Source organism: Podarcis gaigeae (genome assembly GCF_964106915.1).
Source record: "Podarcis gaigeae genome assembly, chromosome: 11".
Taxonomy (NCBI): domain Eukaryota; kingdom Metazoa; phylum Chordata; class Lepidosauria; order Squamata; family Lacertidae; genus Podarcis; species Podarcis gaigeae.
The window spans coordinates 36,781,561-36,808,550 of NC_139687.1; the positions used below are offsets into that span (position 1 = coordinate 36,781,561).

Sequence of the window (26,990 nt, forward strand, 5' to 3'; positions counted from 1 at the left end):
ATCTCTTAATGTTTTTGGCTGACTGGAATGTGTCCTTGAATGCTGACAGTGTCTCTTGCTTGCCTGGGTGGAGGACAGAGAGGGCTTTGTGTAGAAAGCAGCCTACCGTATGGAGACAGCATGTATATTAGTTGCTCTTCCCACTCTTTTCTCTGGCCCCACCCACTGCTGGAAGGGAAAGTGGCCCTTGGACTGAAAAAGGTTCTCCACTCCTGTTCAAGAGGAACCATAATATATTTAAGATGCTTACTGGCTAAGTAATGAAACTTTTGGGATAATGCAGGAATATTATTTGAGACAGTTTAATAGGTATTTGAATATAGATTTGCAGCCCCCCCCCATTTATGTGTGTTCTACTCATGTGCGACTGTGTATGCGTGTGGTGCCGGAGAATAAACAATTCAAATCCAGAAATGGTGGGGGAGAGCTGGAGAGTCATTGTGGCTCATGAAGAGACCCTCCCTGGAACCCAAAGAGGGTGGACAAAGCTATGAAGAGAACAGAAGCATCACAGGGCTTTGTTTATGATGTTAAGCTTCTCCGCCTAAGAGCTGATGTGTGGCATAGTGCAACAGCCGCCTGCATGACTTGCAGCCTCTTGCCAGCCCCAGAGAGTCATTTCTAGTTGTGGATATTTTTGGATACAATATTTTTTTGTATGGATTGAAAAGAGAGTGGCAGAGACAGTGTTTGAAGAGTGTTTAGAGGGCGCTCCCCACTTTACGTGATTTCATTTATGCATGCGGGGCCAGAACGTAATCCCACGTAAGTGGGGAGTCAACTGTATTTAAAGGAACTTGAGACCCTCTATTTGAAACTGCCAATCAGATAGATCAACGTCCTGGCTCAGTATAAACTAACTAGCTTCATATGTGGGACAATTGCCTTCCTCTGTATCTTTTGGCTTAGCTCTTTACATTTAACCATCTGGATTGATTTTTACAATTATTTCTTGCCTGCAGCCTTGTCTGAAGCTCCAGAATATAGCACTAAGATTATATGAGAGTGCCCTTTGCCTTTTTAAAAGGAACTGTCTAATAAGAGTTGCTGCTTTTGGACAGGAAGCTTGGTGACTCCTAAGACCCTTCAAACACTGTGGTCCTCCAGTTATGCATTTACATCCCCAAAAGTCTGAGGGATCATAAAAAAATCAGGAATTTGGATAAACTAAATACAGTAGCTTATTACAGAGGTCATAGTGAAATGGGTCACCATAGTAAAAACATTATGACTTTGATTAAAAGTAGGTGGGAAATGAAGGCTCCATCGAATCTCTATTATTCAGTTAATTTAAGATTGCGAACCTGTAAACATGTTCCTTCCCATCAAAATGAACGAAGCCTATATCTAGGGTTGCAGATTTAGGCAGGGATCCTCAGGCCACTAAAGGTGAAATGCTTTGATATGTTGACATATCTTGACCCTAAGACTTGCAAGCCCAGTAAAAAGAAGTATATTGACTGCTTCACCAGCCAAGGGTAAGGAACTAATCTGGTGTTTCCAACAGACTTTGATAGCACAGATATTTAGCTCATAGGTATCAGTTTTGTTGAATTCAACAGGATAAAGCTAATTTAATTCTAGGAATTGCTACTTTATGGCCTTGTCATGCAAATCATTCATTTGCTGCTATGCTCAGTGCAAATTCCGGGTGGCCAAATTGCAAGGCTATTGCCTGGGTCACTCTTGGATTCATGTCATCAGATACATAAAAAAATCTGGCATTTTTTGACTTTGTGATTGGAAATCACCTATCTCCACCAGTGGTGTAGGCTCCAGCACAAGAACAAAATGGAAGGAGGGAAAAGGACTGGAAGCCAAATAATAGCAAGGGAAGAAAAAAAGAAAGAAAGAAAGTCTTAGAGTACTTTGGCTTTTTGAAAGAAAATATAAACAGGTACATTGATTTTGTTTCATATTTCCCCATCTTTTCCCTACCTCCCCCTTTCCTACTAGTTCTTTGAAGATGATTGCCCTGCTCCGCATTAAAAGATGTTATCAGTCCAAAAGAGCAAGTGTGCTCTTACACTAACTAATATCTGCTCAAACGTACCTGACTGCATTGGAAATGTTGCAGTAGATTGGTATAGCAGAGAATAATGAACCGCTGCACCCCATTGAAATGTAATTACATAGCACTCTTGTTCTTAAACCTATAAGGTGAAAGAAAGATGAATAGTGAAAGTAAAAACCGCTGACCCTTCAAAGTTTAATTTACGTTATGCATTCCCTTGCCCTTCTGATAGGTTTTAGAAAGGTCATAATTTAGGGTATTTTGCCGTTGATAAATGATCTGTGTGTTTGTGTTCACACGCACCGATTGATTTGTTATAGCCAAAATATTGTTTTTATAACAACCTGCAGTAGGCAAACAACAGACAAAAGGAAATCCATGTAGGAGGTGAAGCGAAATTTGATCCTCCTTGGGATGGAGGTGGGAGGCAAGGAGCATCAGAGTCTGGTTTAAAAGGAAGGAGTGGCTTGGTTGAGGTCTGTTAATTTCCTCAGGGCACCTTATACAAGTGTTTGCCCCATGACGAGCATCCAAGCCCTTGGTGCAGTTCCAGCTGATCACAATGGTTTTGTGTTGTCCAATGCCAAAAAATCTTTGCAACTTGGAGAGCTCCCTAGGTGGCAAAGGGTTGTTGGGGCAATTTTCCCGCCTTTCTAGCCTTGGATGAGGCTCCTTGTTTCCGGGCCCAGTTGATGCATTATGCATCAGGGCTGCCTGCAACTGACAGCCCCTCAGCCAGCGTCTACTTGAAAAGCAATGGTGCTAATCAAAGTCGACACATTTGAATGTCCAGACACACACACAGAGAAATTTACTAATCAAAAAGTGTATTTCCTAGGGCTGTCTCCAGAGAAATCCGCAGGAAGAAATTGGAATAATTTATTAGCTTACAAGTTTTCGTTGACAGTTAGCCCAAGGCTATTTATCTCTGTAATAGAGAACGTCTCCAATGTGGCAAAATTGACCAAATCAAACAGCTTTGATCAGAAAATGAATCTGGCAAGGCTGTCTGTCTGCCGGTCCCTGGGGAATGGCGGGAAACAAACAAAAAGATTTAACAAGTGGTCAATAGGAAAGAGAGAGAGAGAGAAAATTTGCAGGCTGCAAACTCCAGGAGCTTGCAATAGTTCTCCTTCTCTCTCACTCACTCTCTCTCACACACACAAATTACTGAAGAAATAAATTATGTGTCTCATCATAATGTTTAACTCTGTAGTTATGCATAATCGCAGTCATGCAGTCCAAACTAAGAAGCGATTCTTGCCTAAAGGGCATGAAGATAAATAGTTCCAGCAAAAGGGTGGGGGACATGCCCTAATTTATCCTTTAAAGGCAAGGAAAGAAGGGCACTCTCCTTAGCTGTATGCATCCTTTTTATTTTTTTACACTATTTGCCCCTGAACCAAAAATTGGATTAGGCATTGGGAGCAATTAAGAGGTTTTTAGTTGTCAGTTTAGATTTGGTGTGTGTGTGTGAAAAGGTTTATTTTTGCTAGTTTGCTGCATGGCCAGAGGTGTTGCCATCCTCCTCCAGTATCCTCTCAAATCAAACATGTCAACTATTTAGCTGCAAATTAATTAGATAGGAATTAATGCTTTGGATAAGCACATTAAAAACCAACACTAAATACTTAGAATTACATAAGCAGCATATCAGGCAATGAACAAGATTGGCTAGAAAAGTACCATCTTTATGTATTGTGTGTTTTGTGTCTAATACAAACAGGACAAAAAGTACTTTTCCTATCTTCCTGATAGCTTGAGACAGCAGTCATCTCCTGGCAGACAGCATCACCATCATCTATAGATCTTGGTACAAACCATATTTACTCACTAGGACTACTGTCTGTGGATAGTTATGTCTTAAATTTTTCCACCAGTTTCTCAACGTACTGCTAGTAATATTGTGCTTTGTGTCATCACACTGGAGTAGCTAGGGTGGTCAGGTGAAGAACAGCACAAACTCTTGTACCTTTAATTTTTGCACAGAAGAGGAATTTCAGTAGATGAATTTATCATACAAGTTATACCTGCTGACTGTCTCTCTTATGCACATTAAGAAGCCCTTCTTTTATTTGGCCATCCCTAGGTATAGTGGACAATGTCTTCTGTACTGGGATCATATTTTCTGGGGCATTTAAAGCATACAGGGTGTCCAAAGCAGTTTCTGTCTGTGCCAAAAGTGGGCCTAAACTCCAATTGAAATGGAATGGATCTAGAACATCAGTTTCCTCCAATATCGCTTGCTTAAGAACCTTGCCCAAGAAGAGCTGATTGGCAACTGGCCAAATGAAGGGAGGGTTTCTTAAGGAGTGGTTTTACTACTGCCTCCTTCAAGCAGGCAGGGCCGACCCCAGAGCTTTCCAAACTTTTCATGTGGGTGACACACTTTTTAGACGTGCATCAATTCATAACACAGTAATTCAGTTTTCTGAGGTTAAACTAACCCCTTTCCAGCCCCGGAGGAGCGTGGGGAGTGTTTGCGTGACACACCTATACACTACAGCTGACACACTACGTAATGTGTTACAACACAGTTTGGAAAGCTCTCGACTACCTCCTCTCGCAGGGAAGCATTAATCACTTCCCTGGCCCAGCCAGCTGTCCCCTCCCTGCTAGTTTTTATCAGCCAAGAGGGACAAGGGTCTAGAGCACAAATGATCGCCCTGACCAATCCAAGCACCTTGCCCATGTCCTTGAGCCTTACTGACAAACTCATCCAACATAACAGGAATAGACAGTGCTATGGACATCTCAAGATTCATCTGATGTAACAGTGGAGTCAAGATCTCAGTGGATGCAAGCAATTTTGTCTTAAAAATGCTTTGCATACAAGTCACATCCAATGATGATGATGATGATGATGATAATAATTTAATTTCCATTTTGCCCATCTGGCAGCTCTCAACATATTAAAAAACAAAACACCAAACATTAAAAACAAAATGTCACATACAAGCAACAAACCAATAAATCAATAGAAACCAATAACAGCAATGATAACAATTAACAACAACAAACAGAGTTAGTGTTGATTCTACCACATCCATAGATCAAGACTGTTAAAGGCCCTGTACTACCTATAAAAGCTCTGCTGGACAGCATAGTGAGGGTATAATGAAAGCAGCAAAGTATACCTTCTTTGCTGCCTTCACTGCCACTAAGAAGGCTTGATGATGAACCCGCACCAGAGCTCAGTTGTATTTGACTGGGGTTTCCCCCAGTTGCATTCAAGCTGTCTTCCAGCTTGTCTCATTGCCCTAAGTTCTGTTGAGTTAAGCGGGCTCCATGAAGCAGGAGAAGGGTCTCAGGAGCAATAGTGTCAATGGCCTGAGTCATCTGGATGTTCCAGAGGTTGACCAGGGCTTTGACAGGACTGCCAGTTATAGCATCCAGAAAAATCCCCGAGAGCATTCTGGAAACCAATTGGATCTATCAGCCTCTGAGGGCAAACCATCCTAGTAAGTCCCGTACCTCTGCAGAGGGTAAGGGTGCTGAAAGCCTAAATCTTAACAGGAAGTGATCTGACCATGACAAGAGACTCATGTAAACATCCCCAACTTTCAGATCACTCTCTTCATGCCCAGTTGAGAAAACAAGGTCCAGAGTGTAGATTGCCGCATGCTTTGGGACGATGACATGTTGGGCCAGCCCCATGGTAGCCATGAAATCTGCCCTGATGCTGAACCAAGTAACAAACCCTGTGACATGGGGGGGGGGCAACCTCAAGTGAATTGAAATAGTTGATCAAGATTGTTGGCTTCAATGCTTCATTTACCAAGAGCCCAGGAAAGGTAGTTTGGGGATCATTTATTGATTACTGAGGCTCCAAACATGGCTAGTTCAGTGGAAATGGTGTGGTATGTTGAACTAACCAAACAAAAGGAATAAACATAGTTTAGTATATATATATATATATATATATATATATATATATATATATATATTCCTTGATGGTTCTTCTGACTCATTCCTTGTGCAGCTCTAAAAATTAGTAGCTAAGACATATTAATTAGTCCAGTGATTATTCCAGCTTCTAATAGTTTCCCCAAATTCATTTGCATCCTTCCTCACTATGAAATGTTAGACTAATGAATGAAGCAACACAGATGATATATTCTAATTCAAGCCCAAAGTAATATGCTTCTGTCATCAGGCCATAACTGAAGTATCATTGAATAAAGAATATCCTATTGTCACTTGAAAGACCTCTGCATGAGGCTCAGACATCATGACTATGATGGAAAAGTTTGTTTTGCTGGACCGGTTGAATCAACAAGTGTTTCTTCTTCTTCTTCTTCTTTTCTTTCCCTGCCAGCAAATGGTTAATGAACAGCAGCCTCTGATTGGCCGTGGTTCCAGGAGGGAGAGTTTAAAAGGAGAGGATTTGAGGAGAAACAGGGAGTTAGGAATTGGGGGTTGGTTTTGGAGGGTTGGAATTGAGGTTGGAGAGGTTAGGAGATAGGGAGACAGGTTGAGGTATGAAGAGAGAATGGGAGAAAGAGTTGGTTCTGGGTAGAAACATTCACTCTGACCGTATTGTGAAGGACAGAGTGTGGTGTCCTGTAGGAGGAATAGACCAGAATTTTACTGGGAGGCAGAGGTTGAGCCTTAGAAGTAGGAGCGGGAAAGGAGCAGCCTACTTGGGACTCAAATCTAGTCTGGAGGGGAGAGATTCTTCTAAGGAAAAGAAGAAACTCCCAAACCCAGTACAGTGGTACCTCGGGTTAAGTACTTAATTCATTCCGGAGGTCCGTTCTTAACCTGAAACTGTTCTTAACCTGAAGCACCACTTTAGCTAATTGGGCCTCCTGCTGCCGCCACGCCGCCGGAGCACGATTTCTGTTCTCATCCTGAAGCAAAGTTCTTAACCCAAGGTACTATTTCTGGGTTAGTGGAGTCTGTAACCTGAAGCGTATGTAACCCGAGGTACCACTATAAAGAGAGGGGGTGTGGAGAGCCCTTTGGTTATTACTTAAAGTACCTCAGGAGCAAGAGTGTTAAAGGAGGTGGATAACTGAAAGAAAGTATCACTGTATAAAGGAACCAAACCTATAACTCAAAAACCACTGAGGACGAATAAAGTAAAAATCGCACTGTATTCTTGGAGTAACCTAAGTATAATCCATGTGTGTTATATACTATGTTGCCTTAAATAAATCTTTATTGTTTATTTAAGGAAAACTTACTAGTTATCCCCTCACAGAGGTCCCCTCTGCAGGATACTCTGGGCTAGAATTTTAAGAGGAAAGGAAAAGAAACCTTTGGGGAAAGGGTTGTTCAGTAAGGGGGGGCGTAATTTATCTGAGTGAGAGCAGGTCCACCAGTGTGAGAGGAAAAAGTGCTGACGCGCCTGTCGCACAAGACTACTCAGAAGGTACATTTTTTAAATGTCCTGTTTAAACAAGCTACCAAGAAGATAGCACCATTATTGAAACACTGATAATATTTAGCCTCAGATCTTATTTTCATCAAAAACTGGCCCCGTAGTATTATTACTTATTCAGCATCTGACTAATGAGTTGGATGAGAACAAATTGACTGTAGCTCCAATCAAACATGAGGGAATAGATGCTTGTTGGGAAGGGGAAACATTTTGGAGCGTGGAATAAATGCTATTTCAGAATCATTTTTGGAGCTGTAGCTTTTTCTTTTACTTAAAATGGCTCATACAGTCAGACGGTTAAGCAGACCCCATGGTATTCAAATGTAGGCACCCATAATCCTCAGAACATGACAGCACCCTTTTGTATAATAATCTAAGTTGATTCAAGGGTCTGGATCTTGGTAGAGACTACATTTTTGAGTGATTATTATTATTTATGAAATTAATTGAAAAACTTCCTAAAATGTATTCTGCATCGTATCTACATTTTTGAACTCTATCACTATTCTTAGATTGTAATGAAGCAACTTGAAACACAATCTCTGCATGAGATAGAGGAAGGCACTTAGGACTAATTTCTTTCTGCATCAAGTGGCACAAATTTATGCATATTCATTGGCTCTGTCACCTGATTAAAGAAATGTTAATCAATTGCATGAGGATTAGTCAATCAGTTAATCTGATCTACATACACTTGTGCATCAGTAAAATAATAGCTTTCAGGGGGAAAAGCATGCATCCTGTGTTTTTAGATGATGAATGCACATGTTATAGCAAGGACTATCTCAGGGTACTGCAGAGCTACATATTTTTGGTGGTAAGATTGCTTTAAAAGTGCACTCATTATATTTCATTCATACATGTACTTTTTAGGGCTGAGTTCAGGGAGGGAAGTTCTGGAAGTTGGAAGTATTTGTCTGAATCCAGCACTGATGGGCTGATACCTGTGACTGACTGATTTTATTTATATGCCCCTTTTCCACAACTGGCTGTGCCCAAAGTGACACAGAGCAGACATTCAAAACTTCAAAATACAGAGCATTGGAAATACAAATATGTGTATCTTCGACAGCTGGGATACCTCAGCCGGTAGAGCACGAGACTCTTAATTTCAGGTGTGTGTGAGTTTGTGTGTCTGAGCCCCATGTTGGGCAAAATATTTCAACACTGCAGGGGGTTGGACTAGATAACCCTCAAGGTCCCTTTCAACTCTAAAATTCTATGGTTCTATGATTCTCAGAAGTTAGTCCCTGGGACTTACTCTTAGTCAAGTATGTTTTGGATTGCAGCGTAATTAACGAAATATTGTAGCCCCAGTATTTATGCAAATATCCTGCCAAAGCTCAATTCAGTATTTTTTTCTTTTTTACAAAAAGCTTTTTAATATAATACCTAGAGCTGTTTAAATGAATGTGGGTAAGTGAGAAGGGGTGAGCCTTAAATGTCCTCCTATGTGCCCTATTGTATGGTAGAAATACTTCAAGTTCTGCTGCACTTAAACATATATTAACTCTCACACAATTCTGAATAGCAGAGCAAAGTGACTGCTGCTGTCTCTTTAAGACCTTTGATCATTAGCCTTGCAATGACACCTAACTAACTAGAATCACTGCTTGAAAATTCACTCATGAATCATGACTTCAGCTAGACTCCAAGACCTTAGGTCTCCTTTGACCTTAAACACTTTCCTCAATGCCATTAAATAAATTAAATGTTTAAATTACTTATATTAGCTTTAATTATATAATTATAGAGTCAATGAGAAATAAATCTGGAAAGGAGAGACTTTAATTTAAAGAACTAGCTTTAACTTTGAAGTGGATGAATGCTCTAGTAGAAAGAGTTGAAACAGCAGCTTGCTGATTTTTAGATTGGGTAGCAGACAAAGCTTACTTGATATACCGTAACACATGATGACCATGTAAATCAGACTGCTGTCCAATTTGGTTTGTAGTAAACTCATTATTTGTAGAGAAGAGCCCAGGATGGTCTGACAGCTTTCCTGCTATATGGTAGTTGTGTTAAAAGTCAAGATGCTTCTCTGGGCTGGAAGCGGAAGCTGAGGGAGACTGGTGAGAGCGCCTGCTTGCCCACCTTGGAGGAAACATCCCACTGCCTGCTGGCCTGGGTTGGAACGGGCGTGAAGATGCCAGTGGCGGGGATGGCAGCGGCGAGTGGTGTCCTTGGCTACCAGAAGCTGCTGGAGCAGTGCCAGACTCAGGAGCTGGAGGCCCCTGGAGGAATAGCAACACCACCTGTTTATCCTAGCTTGATACTTTTTACATAATGACATGAACAATGCACAGTATTTGTGGGAAAGTCGAAATGCCTAACTATGAGCCACCTTGAAAGCCTCTGATATGGCACATACAATGTAAAGAACACAGAGACATATAACAACTAAATATAATGACTATCAAGTATGTATCCTGCCTTCCCCAAGCTGGTGACCTCTAGATAATATTGGACCACAACTGCCACCATCCCAGATTATTGGCTATGGTAACTGGGGCTGATAGGAGTTGTAATCCAGTGGTGTCCAAACTTTTTTCAAAGAGGGCCAGAAGGGCCAACCAAACTTGTTGAGCTTTTTTAGGATTGGAGGGGTTGTTGAGCTTTTTTTTTTTATTTTACCCCCAAAAATAAACTGCCACAGTGCACAGGAGCCCGATTAAACCAACCAGTAGGCCGGATTGTGAATTGCCTGTTGTAATCGAACAACATCTGGGGGGTACTAGGTTGGGAAGGAATTATAATCAAAGATGGGCAAAAGAATGTGACAACATATTTTTATTTAATTCATTCTCAGCCTGCCAGGCAATTCACTATGAAATTTAATTTAGATATGAAATTGAGTTGCTATATGTACTCATAGCTGAACTGGAATATTACTGGGGAAGTTGATTTGATAAATGAGGATTTTTAAAACTTCATGTTTTAAATTCATATGAAAATAATAGGGTATTTTCCCCTGGAACACTAGGTGCATATGTAATGCCCTATATAACTGCATTGCCTTACATGCCTCACCTCCAAATCACCTGCTTTTATAATTGTAGAGATAAGCATACAATTAGCATTTGTGTGTGGGGGGGGGGTTGTGGCAGAAAGGCCAAGTCATTTAACTTCTCCTGTATTACTGAAACCATTTGCAGGCTCTTGGATGAAGGGTCAAGAACACAACAGCCAAAGATAGTGATGTAAAAGTGTTAACAGTTCATTCAAAATCCATAAAGAAACTAAAGGCACTATAAAGAGTTGAAATCCAGTCCAAACCATCTCATTGCAGGGCAGCCCAAACTTCAGGTTCAGACCATCTCATCACAGGGCAGCCCAGAATCAGTTTCATCCAGATTTTTAATGAACAGTTGATTTTGGTTGGTGTGCAAGTTCAACTTCACTGCCATTTAAATATTAATAACAATGTTGGCAGTTTTTTCATCAACCTCAAAGAGCATTCCCTGAATGCATAGTTTAGCATTAATCTACCCAGGAGGATGCCACCAGGAGCAGCATCCCTGTGGCAAGTTCATCACTCACACTTCAGTTGTAACATATGGCAAGTCATAGTACACAGATTACCTCTGTCACTCTAAGAGTTTTCAGGCCACCACTACACATTCCTGGTGACAGCTGTGTGGAGATTCTCTATGTGATTGTGGCCGTTCATGTGGTAGCAACTTTGGAATGTTACAGCTGGAGAGCTTTTCATAGATACGCTGTTCTCATTTTGTGCCCAAGTAATTTAAAATAAAGTGCCTGTTACAGTTATTTTTCCATGTAAAATTTAGTAATCTTTTGTTAGAATGTTGAACAGGTCACACTGACATTTCAAATGTTACTTGTATAAGTGGGACTATGAAAAAATATATAGCCAGTGTCCTCTTTCCGAAAATATAGCATGCGCCTTAGGAAAGCACACACTAAATGCAGCATGCACTAAATGCAAACTAAGTGGCATAGGTCAATGGGAGAAGACAAAATAGTGGAGGAGTAAAGGAATTAGACCAAACAAGGATATTTAATGTACCGTATTCCCTCCAGAATAGCCTGCAATGTTAGAGAGGTTCATTGTGTGAGTTAAAGTCACTCTAGGGCAGTTCTAACTTGCATGACTAATATTTACTTAGCTGATCACCAAAGGTCTCACTGATCTTGGCAGCATTACAAGGCTTGTATTTTCCACACAGATGAACTGTTCTTGAACAATTTCTCCAATGAATTAGGCACAAATGTGCTTTACTTCAGCATCAGACATGCATGGCCATTCATTCTGCCAACCTTATTTCTCAAACAAATATGCTTATTCTGGCAAATACAGGCAAAGTTTGCTTTTGTATTTTTCTCCAGTAATTTCCTTAGGCAACAAACAAAAACATAAATATGTCATATTTGTGATGGTTCCAAGAGTTAATGCAAACAAACACCACTTTTGCTAAAAGTGCATTATTATGCAGTGAAGAACTGAAATGTAAATAATACATAATATATAAATATTTCAAATTAACATAGAAACATAACTAAGGAACAGAAAGTGGAGGTGTCTCTTTGAATTCAAGCTGTGGGAGTTTGCCTTACTTTCTCTTCCTGAAATTCATTTCTTACCTACACCCTCCATTCCATTCATATGGCAATGTAACTGTTTGTATTAATGTTGTGCAACAAAACCTGTCTTCACAACTGCCAAAAGGCACATTTTATCACCTAGTGGGAGATAATCAAACAGTCCACATTATGATCAATACAATTAGAGAAATATAATACAGAAATGTTGGGTGCTCTTGGTAGCAGAAGGAGGAATTCCATAAAAATAGAAATAAGAATAAGAAATAGTTACAGAGTCAGAATATTTTTCTGCTCCATGATAATGCCTTAGATTCAGACTTTGCTTCCTTAGGCAGGAGTACCCTCTAAGCAGAGTTCTGCTTGGGGAACACTCCTCCCAATAGAGGGGAGGAAGGCATCTTTTATTCATTCCCCACACTAAATCTTTGGGGGCATTGTGTGAGCTGGCTGTTGGAGGAGGAAGGGAGAATAGGCAAGAGTAGGACGCCTCTGCTTGATCAAAAGCTTTCCATGGATGGAAAAAGCCTTTCTGTTCATGGAAGGTGAAGTCTGGATCCAACCTAGAGTTTTTCTTCTGCCATGTTTATAAATGCTGCACCTCAATCATACTCCCTTAGCATCTTTCTAAACTAAAAAGCCCCAAACGTTGTAACCTTTCTTCATAGGGGAGTTGCTCTAACCTCTTAATCTTTTTTGCTGTCCTTTGCTGAACCCCCTCCAGCTCTATTGTAATGTATTCCCATAGTTATTTAAAATTACCTCCCTCAGTCTTTTCTCAGTCTAAATTTCTCATTCAGTTTTCCCTTCCTTATTTATGGATCTGCCTAAGTTCTCCTGTCTACACCAGAAAACAGTCTAATGGCTGGTTTGTATGTTTCCTTTAAGAAGAAATCTGTTGTGACTATCCACTCTACTGGAACTCTGGAGCAGATGGTGGAATCCACAGTCACCCAGGGCATACAGAAAGAAGCCTGTCAGAGTTGGGTCTTTTTCTGCATGCCCAGAGTCCTTCTTTGAACTTCCCAATTTTGGCACCAGTAAGTATCAGTTTGGTGCTGGATGTGGGCCTAGGAGATCTTGGATTAAATCCCAGATTTTGTATTTCAGCCTCAGAAGCTATATATAAAAATATGAACAGTAGGATTCTTCAAATATTTTCTATGAACAGGCAGAGATTGAGGCATTTTTCTAACAGACAAATGCTACATAATGTATTAAAGAATGACACCAAATAATAGCAGTACCAATGCCAAGTTGATGGGCTGAATATCTATGTCCCAAAATAGGCCTTGCCAAAGGGTCTGTGTGGAAAATTAAGAATAGTCAAGAAAGGTCAAGCTACCACCCTAATGTCCAAGAGAAATCTTTTACATGCATTAGCCTGTATCTGTATAACTGCCGACTAGCCTGCAGCATCCCTGGTTCCTTTCATAAAGAGGATGTTCTGCAAAGACAGGGAGGAGTTTTATAAACTACAAAATGGTTGGTTGCTCACCAGATTACTTTTTTCTTCCCTCATCTCCTCTGTTTGCCTTTGAAATGTACAATAAAGTGTTTGATTTATAGAACATCCACGAGAGAATGGGACAGTTAATCTAAGTGGTCAGCAAAGACAGAGCAGGAATAAAGATGTTAAACTAAAGGAAAGAACATGTAGATTTCCTTACACCAGGAAACTTTAACGGTTAGGAAATGTATAAAGAATGGAGAAACAAGCTTTCAAAGGGCAGGAAACTTGAGAAATGTCCATGTTTTGGGATCAGTTCCAAAGACTGTTTTGCCTGGTTGCAGTCAACACAAGTTCAATTTTCAGTGGATTTGCATGTCAGAATGGCTGTATAAATAGTTCAACCTATTCCAGACAACTCATTTGTCTTTATTCAACCCTCTTTTTGAGGTTTTTACCTGACAAAGTATTTAGCAATTTGGAACATTCACAAAATTCATTTCAGTACATGCAAATATGCAAAAAACTTTGGGTGTTTACTTTTCCATAGTAGTACATAACTCATAAAGGTCTTTCACAAAATCCGATATCTCTAAATCTACAGAAGGGAGATGATCAACCAATTCAAGAACGATAATAATAAGATACACTACAAAGCTGAATGAGTTCATTTGGGTACCTTTGGCAAAGAACTTGTTCATTACTGTCACTAATGTATGTTGGAAGACATCTGATATGAAGTTCATAATTGAAATGTTATGAACACTTCAACATATGGATCTTTCACATCCACTTAATTGCCAGTTTAGTAATAATTTTATGTAATGAGGAATTATTAATAATACGTGAAAAACTAAATTGACGTAATCACCAAAAAACCATAATATGACACTTGCAGTATAAAGGATGTTATAATTCCAGGTGTTTTCTGCTTTCCCCCCATAAAAATGTATGCCTGCATAACATTAAAATTCTTACATAGAATTGTTAGCTACTAATTCTCTTAAAACAATAACAGAGAGAGAGAGATTTGTTCAGTGTCAAAGTATTTTCTTTGTATGTAGTTACGCCTCAGAATATGAATAATATTATCATCTTGGAAGGGTGAGGAGCACTGGCGGAGGAAGAGGAGTGCGGGGGGAGCGCAGCACCCCTGGCAGCACGATCCCGGTGGGGTGCCATCGCGGCTGCTCCCCCGCCTGTGCTGGGTGCCATGCCCCAGCAGGCGGCGTGCCACGTCCTTTGGCATGAAGCTCTGCCACTGGTGAGGCGGTGAAAGTTAGGGAAGATGTGAGATCAGAAAAAGCTTGACTTGGCAGGTAGATTGTAGTGCAGTGCAGAGCATATGGGGAACTTACAGGAAGTCTTAACTTCTGAATATAGACAGGCTTTTTAATGGCATTATAAAAGCATTTCAATATACCAGAAATCCTATTTGATCTCAATTTCTGCAGCCAGTTTCTCTGAATATTGTAAAATGGAGTACCATCTCTTATAGTAAGAAATACACATTATTTTCCTTAACTGAGGGGTGTGTGTGTGTGTGTGTGTGTGTGTGTGTGTGAAGAATCCCATGTTTTAGGAAGGGACTATTAAGATGTGACCTTGGATCTCTAGTACACGAATCTAGTACACAAATCCAATGATTTATCATTGGTATCAATCTGATGTTTAATATTGTACTTGGACCTTGTATTGTTACCATAGCAGTTATATTGAAGAGTATGTACCTTTTGGGATTTCTAGCTTCGGGTGAACTTTGGAATCATATTGCATGTTGTGTGGGGAATGGTTGTGTGTGCCCCCATTATCATGAGTTCATTGGGTTGTAGTCAACTAATCTTTACTCAGAGTAGTTCCATTAAAATTAATAGATCAAAGTTAGTCATGGCCATTTGTTTCAGTGAGTCTACTCTGAGTAAAAGGTAGCTGAATACAACTCGAAGTGTCTTCCATTTGTGGATGCCATGTGAGTGTTGTCACTGGTACAACCTCTGACTCACAGGCTTTGGCAGTGTGTTTAAGGATGCTTGAGGAATGTCTGCCATTTCCCTACCATTTTGGAATTTTCCTAGTACATTCCCTGCCCCCTGGCTGTGCTGGTATAGGATATGGTAACTCTTCCATTTATGTATCTCTACCCCCAGTGTAGTGACGCGGGTGGTGCTGTGGGTTAAACCACAGAGCCTAGGACTTGCTGATCAGAAGGTCAGCGGTTCAAATCCCTGCGACGGGGTGAGCTCCCATTGCTCGGTCCCTGCTCCTGCCAACCTAGCAGTTCGAAAGGACGTCAAAGTGCAAGTAGATAAATAGGTACCACTCTGGCGGGAAGGTAAATAGCGTTTCCGTGCACTGCTCTGGTTCGCCAGAAGCGGCTTAGTCATGCTGGCACATGAGCTGTACGCCGGCTCCCTCAGCCAATAAAGTGAAATGAGAGCCGCAAACTCAGAGTCAGCCACGACTGGACCTAATGGTCAGGGGTCCCTGTACCTTTACCTTTACCCCCAGTGTAATTAGGGTATGAGCTCGTTATGATTAGGCCACCTTAAGACATTTTGCTGTCTGACAAGATGGACGAGATGGCACCCCCCCCCCCCCGGGCACATACAGAAGCCAACTGGACTGGTAGTTTAATCTTACTCCAGTACTGCTGAAAGGACACTGTCTTCCACTATAGTGGAGGGCAGCAGGCTGTTGTAGGGGCCACCTGACACAGCTCTGGCCACTCCCTGCATCTCAGCATCTGCTGCCCAAGGCAGCTACCTCACTCTTCCTCATTGTAGGCCTGGAGCTGTGATTAGATAACGCAGACAGTAAAATGAAGTAACAGTAGAACACATCAAAATGTAAAAAACAGACAAAAACAAAAACAAAAAACCATCTTGCCAAAGGCCCTCTAACTGTTTGCCTACTTAGAAAGTCTCCAATGTTTCGGCATTATCGTTGATTTTTGTAGACATCTGCTCATTTGTTTTCAAGTGGTGTTAGAGCATCAGAGAGTGCTCTAACCAGTTTAAGGCCAAGTCTGAGCTGCTTAATGTGACTAGCTATCTCATTGTCAACTCACATGGCCGTTTTGTGCCTTCATACCATGACAACTCTGTCTTCTTTGTCTAAGGCTTTTGAGCTTTCAAAGTGTTCACTCTCATGGATCAAAGTTTAAGAGCTGTTCCACAGGTGTGTTCTATGGTGCATTACCTTGCTAGGCTTTGTGGTCTTTTTAAGATTGCTGCCTGTGAAGGAGAGTGATTGTTTAGTGGGGTGAAGAGATATGGGATTAAGCCACTATCTTTCCTATTGACAAGTCACCCACCCACCACACTTTAGCTTTAGGAAGGTGGCTGTTTCACATTCCTTCACTATTCTCTAGGGATTATGAGGGATATCTTCTAAAATTCTATTTAATGGCTGGCTCACATGTTCAAAGTGACTTCCATGTGATGCAGCCTGAACCTAATTAATGATCATGTGCCCATGATGACATTGGTTACTGGAGAACATGTGAACTGACACAATCATGAATTCAGTTGCAGTTATTAAGCAGATATATCTACAATTGTGGCAACACTTTTTGAAACCAGTATAAGACAGAAGTGCCTGGCATGCTCTGGTCCATGGGGTCACGAAGAGTCGGACACGACTAAACGACTAAACAACAACAACATACTTGTGGGAATCACTGCCAGCTCACTGCAGCTGTAGTGATGGACAGTACACCCCTAGAGGCAGTTGGGGTTCACATCATGGAGTCAGTTTTGACAGCATGGATGGGGATAAAGAAATACACCCATAGTTCCTATATGAGGCCATTCATATCAGGCTGTCAATCTGAAATTCTAACCTGTTTAAAATGTCTGCACTGTAAACTAAACAGTTCTAAGGTTCATGTTTAGCTTTACACTGCTGCAGTTAAAGCAGTGTCACAGCAAGTAGAAGGGAGCTCTCTAGCTCCATTGTACTTGACAGAGAGACAACAGCATTGTGTCAGTACAATAATATTGAGACTACTCCAGTGATGAGGGGCCTCCATTGTGTCCACAGCTGTATTGAGCCATGGACTGGGGAGTGATACGTACTTTTGTTGTTGGAAGCAAAAGTCATGCTGCCAGGGTGGGATTTTGGGGTGGAAATTCAGGGCACCTCTCAGCAGAGAGAGCAGAAGGGTCTGCAAGTGCAGCAGGGCTGGCTTCCCACATTTAGAAGTTGGTGAACTAACACACAACACATTCTAAAATGTTTCATTAACCCAGTAAGTCTTAGATTACCAAACTAGGCAGCTCAAAGGATGAGCCATGTGTTTCTCAGTGCTAAAATATCAGTACCCTGTTTGCCACTTTTTCAGCATAGATGTTCTTTTGGATACAACTGTAGGAATTTACTATACATTAATACTTGTTTATCTTTTGCAGTAATTGTATAGAAGGCCTTTGTGCTACAGATCTGGTCTTTGCTTCAACCAGTTTAATATACAAATGGAAATTGAGAATGAATATTAAAGGATCTGATGTCATATTTTTGTATTATTTTAAAAATGGGAAAAATAAAACACTGAATATGCTCTTTCAGAAGGTCTTTAGCACCATAACTTATTTTTTTCTGAAACATGCTAAACAGCAAGAATAATATTAGGGGAAAACATTTATTTTATGTGTGATGGCTGGCAAGAGATAAATTCATTTATCTTCATTTTTGTATTTTAAAATCCACATAATTTAGTTCACACTGGAGCACTAAGCTGAATGTTAATAATTTTTCTTTGTCTTCTGCATTAAATTATAGACAGAATGCATCCCCCCACCCAATTATTCTCTTGTTTTTAATTCTAAGCCAAACTGTGGCAATTCAGGTACACAGAATCCTTTCCAGCATATGATGTAATACCAGTCTTGCTTTGCAGATAAGTAATATTTTTCATGGAGAAGTGTTCCCTGAGGCTAAGAGGTCCACTGAAAGCCCAAACTAGTAAAGTGTCTAGAACTGAGGTTCTCAAACTGTGTTCCATGGATCACTAGTCACCTGTGAGCTGTATTCAGGTGATCTATGGAAAGGTTGTACAACTGCTAAGAATATCTGTACTTGATTAATTTTTCTCTCTCGTAATGGAGAATGACTTCACATAACTTTGCTTAAAAAGGGGTATATTCATTGCCTTAGAAAGGCAAGGTTGTGAGCTATGAGTAGTGCTTTGAATTGCAGAAGGAAAAAAAGGATAGTGGTCTGCTGAGACTAACAGTTTCAAGTGGTCCATTAAAAAAATGGTTTGATGAACACTGGACTAGAGAATCTATTTGAATGTGAGAAACCGAGGTACAAATCCTGGCTGAGTTCTGAAGTTCACAGGATCTTACAGAGCTGTGGAGAAGCTATACAGACTAGACTGGGGTAGACACTAGAGAGAGGGGGCATGGATTTGTTGAGATCCTAGTTTCTCCTAGTTGGCTCTACAAATGTAGGTGCATTGAGAGTGACCCTAATCTGAAAATGCATTGAATGAGACCCATTATTGTTTTGATTTATTTCACTTTTGGGGAATTTGCTTTTCTTAAAAAAATGTAGCCATTGGCCTTTGAATAAAAATACTTGGCAATATTTCTTTGCAGTTCTCTTGTCAGGATGCATTTAAAGGTATCCTTCATGTTTACACCTTACAGCTATAACTTTCACTGTTTGTCTAACTTGGAATGAAAAAGCCTCTGTGACTAGGAAAGTGTCACAACTGCAGTAAAATAACTACATGCATCAGTTAGAAATTCAGAATAGATATAAAGTGTGTATATTGTGTTTTTGGAATTCTGGTTTTCAGATTTTGCCTTTGATACTTATTTATAAACCCTGTCTACTGCTATTTGTACAACAACTGTTCCTGCTTAGAATTCTATTAAGTGCTGTGCATTAATCAAAAGGAAATAATGGCTGAACAAACTCAAAAACAAAATGTAGTGGAAATATATAAAAACTATACAAGTGTTTACTTCAACAACAATGAAGGGGTGTAGCTCAGTGGTAGAGCATGTGCTTAACATTTAAAAGGTCCTGGGTAAGTCTGGGAAAGACTCCTTCCTGAAACCCTGGAGAACCACTGCCTGTCTATACTCGTTTGAATTGGTATCTCAGCTTCCCATGTTCCTAATGATGAAGCTGTTGAATAGAAGTGATTCTATTAAGATATTTTTGGAGCAAAACATTACTTCCCACAAAATAAGGACAGGCAGATGAATGGACAGAAGAATTAATGTCTATAAGTATGGTGACAAATACATTTAACACTTAGAGATACACAGTGATGCAATTGTAAGTCTCAGAGCTATCAAAAGATAAATACATTTTCCAAGATAGCATGAGCACTGAGAAGTGAACTGGTACATATTTTAATATAATTCCATAGTGGTAGCCTGACCATGTTAATCTGCTGCAACAAAAGCATACACAAAAAAATGATTCCCATGGCACCTGAGCCCTCAAGATGATTTACACCAGGATGTCATGGTTAGGTGAACATGGAAGAAGTTTTGGAGATGTTGGACTTTGTGATACCTATAATGAGTCAAATGTTTACTCACTGAATATAAGGGAAGTGGTTTTTTTATTATAATCCTTAAAACTACAGCATGAGCTAGTGTACATGAGAGTATGCAGTTATTCTGAGGTGATAAAAAATAAAATTAAGCAAGCATACTCTTGTTACTCTTTACCTAATTCAGAGAATCAATTAAGAGAATAAACTCTTGCTTTTTAGTTCTCTTGTAACAAAATGATTTAGTCACAGCTTCATATGCGTCCAACTATATTTTGAATCTTTCAGTTCTTCACTTCATGATAATAAAAATAAAAATAATAAATAATAATTTTATTGTTTATACTCTGTAGAATAAAGCATCAAACATTAAAAACTTCCCGAGCTGCCTTCAGATGTCTTCTAAAAGTTATGTAGTTTTTTATCCCCATAGCATCTGAAGGAAGGGCATCATTCTTCAGGGAGGGTTCCCTGTAACTTCGCTTCTCACACTGAAGGAACCAGCAGAACACCCTCAGAGGAGGACCTCAGTGTCCAGCTTGAATGATGGGGTGGTGATGCTCCTTCAGGTATACTGGGTCGAGGCCGTTTAGGGCTTTAAAGGTCATCACCAACACTTTGAATTGTGCTTGGAAACATATTGGGAGCCAGTGAAAATCCTTTAGGACCAGTGTTATATGGTCCTGGTAGCCACTCCCAGTCACCAGTCAGCTGCCGCATTCTGGATTAGTTGTAGTTTCTGTGTCACCTTCAAAGGGAGCCTCACATAGAGTGCATTGTAGTAGTCCAAGTGGGAGATAACCAGAGCAGGGAGATAACCGTGGGCAGGTAGCATCTAGCTGGTGTACCAGATGGAGCTTGTAGACAGCTGCCTTGGACACAGAATTGACCTGTGCCTCCATGGACAGCTGTGTGACTCCTAGGCTGCATACCTGGTCCTTCAGGGGCACAGTTAACCCATTCAGGACCAGGGAATCCCCCACTCCTGCCCACCCCCTGTCCCCCTGAAACAGTACTTCTTTCTTGTCAGGATTCAACCTCAATTCATCCCCCAGCGATCTCCAGACACTCGCACAGGACATTCACTGATTCCGATTTAAAAGAGAGGTAGAGTTAGGTATCTGACGATATCAGACAATTCATAGTAAAAGTAGGCATAGTAGTGAGTGGTCAAGCTACCAAACAAGCTTGAAGCAAATATTAAAAACCAAAAATCTTTTGGTAGATCTTGATACAGCAAAGGATAACCACAAAGCAGTATGTGGAGGTTACAGGTACGCAAATGGAAAGATTTTGACAATACTAGAATTCAGAAAGATGTGAAGGCATTTGTCTACTATTTAAAGCTTGATCTATCCAAAAGGTTTTGTGTTTAAGTTCAAGTGTTTTCACAAATGCAGTTACAAGCTGGAACGTGTGCAGAGGAGGACAACCAAGGTGATTAAGGGTCTGGAAACTAAGCCCGATGAGGAGCGCTTGAAGGATCTGGGTATGTTTAGCCTGGAAAAGAGGAGATACAATGGCCAACTTCAAGTATCTTAAGGACTGTCACATGGAAGAGGGAACATACTTGTTTTCTCCTGCTCTAGAGGGTAGGACTCAAACCAGTGGCTTCAAGTTACAAGAAAGGAGATTTTGACTAAACATTCGGAAAAAACTTTCTGACAGTAAGAGCTATTTGGCACTGGAACAGACTCCCTTGAGAAGTGGTGGACTCTCCTTCCTTGGAGGTTTTAAAGCAGATGTTGGAAGGCCATCTGTCATGGATGTTTTAGCTGAGATTCCTGCATTGCAGGGGATTGGACTAGGTTACCTTTGGGTCCCTTCCAACTCTAAGATTATTTGATTCTATGAATTGACTTACTATCTGCTGAATAGAAAGGTGAAATTGCATGGATTGACTTCTTGAGCAGCAGCTACTCAGAAAATGTTCTGTTCCACAAAAAGCCGTAACCTGAAAACTCCCAGTGATAAAACCAAAGGCAATGTTTCAGTACATAGACCATTTTACAAGGTGTCCAGAAAGTGTAGCAGGCTAATATATGAGAACTTGTTTGAGAAGAATCTTGTCCTACCCTTTGTTTCATACCATCTTGGTTGTACCACATGGTATTCTGGCAAATCTACTTCACTTTAAGTTGCCCGGATGTTGTTTTAAGCGTAACTGATAACTTCATGAAAAATCTTTGGTGATATGCTTTTTATGATTCTTACTCATTGGGTGCCTTAGAACATTCACCATCACTCAGTCTACCTCACAGGATTGCTGTGAGGATAAAATGGGGGTGAGTATGCTTCCTTGAGTTCCTTGGATGAAGAGTGAGGAAATGATAATGTTGGTGCTGTTGACTAATTTGTAAGATATTCCTTCAGTGTTTACTGAGCTGGTAGGCACAATTTTTGGTACGAGGCTAAGATTGAGATAAAGTTGACCTTTGGGGGCTTTGATACAGATAATAAAGAATATGGAGTAATGCTGCTAAGCCAGGGGTTCACAACTGCGTCTGTCCAGATGTTGTTGGACTACACCTCCCATCATCCCTGACTATGCTGGGAGTTGTGGTACAGAAACATCTGGAGGGCTGCAGTTTTTGTACCCCTGTGCTAAGCTCTCAACCCATTAAATATCAGCAAAAAAGCACAACCCAGTATTAAAAGTTTCTCTCTGATTTTGAGAATAAACAAGTAGTTCAGAAATGCTCCTTAGATGCTATGTAGAATGGTGAAGGTCTGTAATCTGTAGGCATGGATATTTCTCTTTACATAGCTTTACAGACTCTTATGTCAATACTGTGTGAGAGATTTCAGTGGCAATCAAAATGTGTAAGATGCAAGTGACTATTAAAATTATTACATAAGGAGGATGTTACTTACTGTGCAGCATCCTGTCAAAGGCTATCACAAAAGTATCTACGGTAAATGGAAGAACTTGATCAGTAGATGTCAAACATACCTGCTGCCAGGTATTCAGGCCTTGGTTTCATTTTCATTTCCTAAGACAATCTTGCCACCAGTCCATAAATGTGCTGCACCAGCATTACATAAGAGCAAGATACCAGGCTGTTATAATGAAGCGTTGTCTGGTTTACAGGAAGAGCCTTCTTATCTTCATTGGCTGTGACTAACACTAGGAAGAAAATTTAAATGCCAAACCTGGGTGATAGTTCCTATAGTTGGTGGGAATATGTGAGAGGGTTTTTAAAGCTGTGACGCCAACTCTGTGGAACTCCCTATCCTAGGAGATCTGAAGCAGCCCCTTTTTGATAGTACGTTATGGCCAGATGAATATGTTTATTGTTAAATATTTTCGTCAGCTGTTTCTCTTCCTCGTTATGTTTTTAGCAGTTAAATGCTGCTTTTGCTGTATTTCAATGGTTTTAAATTTGCTTTGTAAGCTATCTTCAGTTCAGTCCTGTTTTTGAAACAGGTATGATATTAATGTAGTCTGGTCGCATCTTACGTGCATTTAACTTGTACAATTTAAATTACGTAGCTAGTTGAAATCAAAAGGTGAGGGTGTGTGACCTAACTAAGTCTAGCAGGACAGTTTACTCTATGGTCTTAATCCCTTCATGCATTAATTAGAGTTACCGGTAAATGTGTTGGTTATATGAGGCGGGAAATATCCTACAAAAATTGGCCAGGTTAGTTTGAGCTTTGAGCAGAAAAATTATAAGTTATTTAAATTTGCTCCAGTGAGTAGTCTGGAAGTACCTGCTGTTGTAGTATTCCTTATTTTAAGCAGAATGGACCTAATCAGTTTGTTTGATGTGAGAGCTCTATGTAAGAGTATTTTGTATGTTTCATGCATGCGTTTTGGACACAGCTTCTCTTCACCAGATGAAACAAATGTAATATACTCAGTAGTAAGCCACACTGCAATTTCTTAAGTTCTTTAAAGATGGGTGCAAAATTTATATTTACATCTGTTCATTTAAATGCATTTGGGGCGAGGGGAACCTTCATGGAATTTTGTGGATAGTGTTTAGTTCAAAGTCGGTTGTGTTATTGGCTACTGAAACTCTCTGAGAATAAGTAGTTACCAGATGGTGAAATGAAAAACACTTTTTCCTGTTCACCTGATGGCCTAAAACTGGAAGCAGTCAACCCAATTATAATGATGGGACACATACTTTGCAATGAAGTTGTTATTCCTTTCTCATTCATGGGTGTCTGTGTTTAATGAACCTGACAATCATGACAAAATTGACAAATGAGTGTTGTGGATGGGGCAGGGGGATTCAGGTGGCAGAGGAGGTGGTGGTAAGGTGAGGCTCAAATTGTTGGAGAAAGTATGTGCTGAAAAATAGGTCTTACAGTTGTGTGTAAAGGAGGAGGCAAATTGTGTGACTGCAAGTTGTGTAGACTTGCATGTGGAAAAAGAAAAAGAGTGCTGTTTCTAACCCACAAAAAAGGAAAAAGTAATCCAAATCACCCTTGTTAATGCCAGGGTAGTAGTCAACCTGAAATTGGTAGCTTCTTGGAACTGTACATAATCTGCATGCCCTATTTAGCTGCAGAGCGCATTGTTCAGTAGTAAATAATCCTGATTGCTCCAAATAAGTCTCATATTGAAGAAGCTTCCTTTCTTTCTTGGTGGGTGTCATCATTTGCGGATGTTATTTCTGCAGTACGACTTGCCAGAGGATTTATTTATTATATTACAATTATTTATATCCCACTTTAAAAATGACTCAAGGATACACAAAGCAGCTTACAAATTTTAAAGGTATTTACAACAATGAATAAAACACACAAACGCGAAATCACAATGAAACAAAAAGCAGATGGTATAAAAGCTAGCAGTTTAATGAAAGTGAAGCAATAGTATTTTGCTTTAATTCAGCAAGCTCAGTTTACAGATCTTGCCTTAATTGCTGGTAGCGTCGTTCAGAAAATATCAGATAAACTAAATTGAGGATTAGAATGCATCAAAGATTAAAGTCTAGAGCTCAGATTTAAGTACCAGCTGGAAGGGAGAACAGCCTTAAAATTGGTGCCTCCCACGCAAAGTACAAGAGCTGGCAGATGTGATTAAAGTGCATTAATATACAAACTATTTGAATTTGGGTTTATTAGTTTGTATAGTTTCTGTAGTTTACAGCTTCTAGTTTATTGCCCTGTTGAACAAAGGCAGAAAAGCATGGCAGTTTTATGTGGCATTGTTTAAGTATTCATAAAACAGAAGTAGCTGGCTTTCTCACAAGGGGCTGTTTCCGCCCTGCAGTAGAGAAAGATACTATTTTCCCCAAAATAAATGAGGAAAATCAATTATTCCCCCTTTGCTTGAATCCGCCCACCACATACCCCATATCTCTCATATATATGCTTTACTTACATGATTTAGTTCCAGCTTGTAGTGGTTGTCCTAATATGTAATTGTTTGATTGACATAAGGTATGTAACAATAGATAGCTGTGAAATACATTAAGCGTTTAGGAGTATGTTGTGCCTTCTGTTATAATATAAAATCCATCTATTCTGGTTGATGGGTTTTAACCTCACACAGAATACTTTAAACTCCATTTGGACTTGTGCCTACAATCACCTTAGCAAAGTCTCTTAAGTAACTGCGCACAGCCTAATTAGTATGCATTATCAATTAACAAACTTAATAGCCGGCAGATTGATTAGATCCTCTGTTGCAGGGGCAGAGCTGAAGCGAAACAGAATGAAAAATCATTGCACGCATTCACTGCTGCTTTGTTATTTTCTCAGGTCTCCTTCTCCTCCTCTACATTCCTTTAATTAATGCATACATATGGTTCTGAATATATTGTAAACTAGAGCTTGCTCAAACTCTTAATAAAACTCACTTACAGAAAGTGGGGGGAAATTGCACAATATGTTTTCACCCATATTTTTCTTTTAAAGTGGAACATTACCCCATCTCACCACACACCCCATGCTACTCCTGATAAGCTGTGTACAAGTGATGGCTATGGAAATATATAGACAAGTGAAATCTGTTCACATTACTTTATAATCAGAAGTTCCGCCTCAGAACTGTGATGGTTGTTCAGTAGTCACATTGATGGCAATCTGACATTCATTCAGTGGTTTTGGCATCTTAAAGATCATCAGAAAATATGTTGCATCTATTAAACCTTCTCTTAGTTTTGATGAGCTGGAAAAGTATGAAAGAGGGGTGGAGGGAAGGAAGGAAATGCCTCATTTTCAAAAGAAGGTTATTCTAGTATTTAAAAGAGATTATTTTAAAATATTGTTTCCAACCAAGCTGTTCATAAAAAGGCCATCAGTACTGAGAATTTACATCTTAAGTAACAATTCCACACATAAAACTGGAATAGTTTTTTGAAAGCTGTATTCAACAACCTCAATTGCCAAGTTACTGTGGAAAGGTTTTCGGTGTGAGCAAAAATGAACAACCTTATGCACTTCATGTGTGCCATATAGTCATTATTTTCTATTATTATAATTTTATCACTTGAAAACAACAACAATAGCACCATCCATATCTGTAGTATCTAAATTTTTGTTACCATTTATATTTCATTTTTATGGTCAAATCCTGTTACTGTACTTTATAGGAATGCTATGCCAGCAGCAGGGGAAACTATCTAACTAGGGATGGAACTTTCAGAAAATCTTGAGCTTATCCACACAGATATATTTTTCTTCTAATTCCCATCACCCTCCTTGATCTCAACAAAAAGCACTTTTCTTTTACTGGTTCATCATTTTTTTCTTTTACTTACATGCATCATTATTATATTATAACCATATGCACTCCAGGTTTCCTAAAGTAACCAGCACATAAACAGATTCATTCAGCAATTCACACAGCTGTATACAAATACTCTTGTATTAATACCTGTAGAATTATGCTGCTGCAAAAGTCCAGTACTGCACGGGCATGAATCTTTTATATGTATTGTATGCATAATATAAGTTGGGCTTAATAAACAATAACATTGACCAATTCATGAGCAGCTCAGATTTAAGTAGCTACTTGATGCAAGAGGCAGCCCAATATAGACTGATGACAGTGATAAGCCCACCACAGAGATTTGAATTTGGGATTCCTACATCTACAAGGCTA

The 26,990-nt window shown here is 39.9% G+C and overlaps 2 long non-coding RNA genes across 3 annotated transcripts in view; one reads left to right on the forward strand and one right to left on the reverse strand.

The window, feature by feature from the left end:
- The window catches only part of LOC310827585, a 43,404-nt gene extending 32,361 nt beyond the window's left edge, over nt 1-11,043 (reverse strand). For both annotated transcript variants that reach the window (XR_014556442.1, XR_014556443.1), the window contains exons 1-2: nt 10,983-11,043; nt 2,054-2,153 (exon numbers count right to left, since the gene is read on the reverse strand). This is a non-coding gene — a long non-coding RNA (uncharacterized lncRNA). The remainder of the gene's footprint in view (nt 1-2,053; nt 2,154-10,982) is intronic.
- The window catches only part of LOC310827555, a 94,127-nt gene that overhangs the window by 25,609 nt on the left and 41,528 nt on the right, over nt 1-26,990 (forward strand). The gene's annotated exons all lie outside the window — the stretch shown is intronic.